Below are 1,793 nucleotides of genomic sequence, written 5' to 3'. Positions count from 1 at the left end.
CAGGCTGGGCCGCCGGGGCTGCCGTAACGCCCTTGGCTGTCCCGAAGCCCTTCTGCAGGAACAGTTTTCCTCCTGGTACGTTTTAGCTGAGCAAGTGAGTTTCGGGGACGTCCCTCTTCATGTCATCAGTTTCGAGCACTTCTAGTCTTGCTGGGCTCTGGGGTCGAGGATGGGTGGTACTGAGCTTGCCCTTGGGCTGTCCCTGCGCGGGGCGAGACAGGCCAGCACTGCCCAGGGTGAAGGCGAGGGTGAAGGCGGGGAGGCCAGGTCTAGCCCCGTGCAGTGTCGGGAGAAGTTAGAGAGGTCCCGTCCCGGGTAACCCAGAGGACTAGTCATTTAACTCTGGTACGCCCCTAGGCACCTCTGATGTGGCAAACGAGGGAGAAATGAGCAAGTCGTCATTGCTGAGTTCAGGAAGCCTTTCTGGTGAGGAGATCCAGGTGACTACTGTAGTGGCTGTCCTGACTTTGAAGGCTTGGTGAGAGCAGAAAAGGGCTGTAATTCCCGGAGGTAACACCATGTGAAAGGAAGGTTCCAGGCATTCTTTAATAGTGAGCACATTGTGCCGTCAGTGAGGACTCTCGGGCAAACTTACCTGTCTCCTGTGATGTCAGGCATAAAACAGGAAGAGGAGCCAGCCCTACAAGGGTGCTGTGAAGTCTAGGTGAGACGGTGAGTATGAGTCGGCCTGAGTGTCCTGCCCAGGAGCTGATGAGCGTTTCATCTCTCGTTTATTTGCAGACAGAGACGACTGCATGTTAGAGGCATGTAAATGTGAGCGAGTGCGTGTATTTGGGAATAGCATACAGCAGACCAGGCGCTAGTGTGGCATGACAGACAGAATGGTATTATTACGATGGTCAGCTGGGACTGGCGTTCTTAGAGCCCTGAATGCCACTGTTTCGTGGGTGAGCTTAGTCATGCTGCCATTTCACTTGCATTCGGTGCACCGGTAGTTGTTGGATGCACAGGGGTTGCACGGACAGCTGGTAACTTGCACCACAGTCTGTAACTTTTCTTGTCTTTGGCTTAAATAAATGCGATTCGAAAGTGTTTTTGCACAAAGTGTCTTGAAAGTCTTCAAGTTGTGATATGAATGAATCAGAAGAGAAGCTATCAGAGCCTGAGAGACAGAGAGGCGTGGATTCAGGGGTACCCAGGAGCCTCCCTGGTGCCTTAGTTTCTCACACAGGCGAGTCCAAAATGTGGTGCTGTCGGCAGCCTTCAAGGCATATGAGACAGGCCGAGGGTCGGAGGCTCCCCAAAGTGCAGTTAGCCCATTAGGTGATGGTGGGTGGTGAGGACCCCTACCCCGCCTGTTGCCTGGGCTCCCTGCCTGTAGTTTGTTGCAGAGGCTCGGACTACAGACCAGTCCCGTCTGTGGTTTTTACTGGCCATTTCTTGCGATGTTGCCGTGCTGTTCAGCCTGCTGGAGCAGCATCCCTGGTTCTGGCCTGTTGGGTCTTTCCTGGTCCCCTGCCACGGCCTCTTTCACAGGTCATCAGTCCTCCGGTCATTTCTTTCTCGTTTATTCTTTTTTTTTTAATTAAACAATTTTAATCAAGTTAATAGTAAGCAATAAAGTGCAATTCCAAGAAAAGCCCCATATTTTACATGTTTAAACTCTTTTCCATGGTCTTTACTTGTAAGGTGTTGAAGGTGGGACCCATTCCTGAATCTTCTTCCTAGTGGTGGAATAAGGTGCATATTGTTCTGGAGAGCCACTCACGTTGAATTTATGGTTCGCCCAGATGAATTTACGAGCAGTAGGTGGTTTTGTGGTTGGAGGATCA

The 1,793-nt window shown here is 51.5% G+C and overlaps 1 protein-coding gene across 4 annotated transcripts in view; it reads left to right on the top strand.

Annotated features, from left to right (window-relative positions):
- AUH (AU RNA binding methylglutaconyl-CoA hydratase) overlaps positions 1 to 1,793 on the top strand; it is a 192,837-nt gene that overhangs the window by 2,657 nt on the left and 188,387 nt on the right. The window lies entirely within an intron of this gene.

The sequence above is a fragment of the Tupaia chinensis genome, unplaced genomic scaffold (assembly GCF_000334495.1).
Source record: "Tupaia chinensis unplaced genomic scaffold, TupChi_1.0 Scaffold141173_1, whole genome shotgun sequence".
Classification (NCBI taxonomy): domain Eukaryota; kingdom Metazoa; phylum Chordata; class Mammalia; order Scandentia; family Tupaiidae; genus Tupaia; species Tupaia belangeri.
The sequence above is the reverse complement of the archived record's forward strand: the minus strand, read 5'-3'. Positions and strand labels throughout refer to the sequence as shown.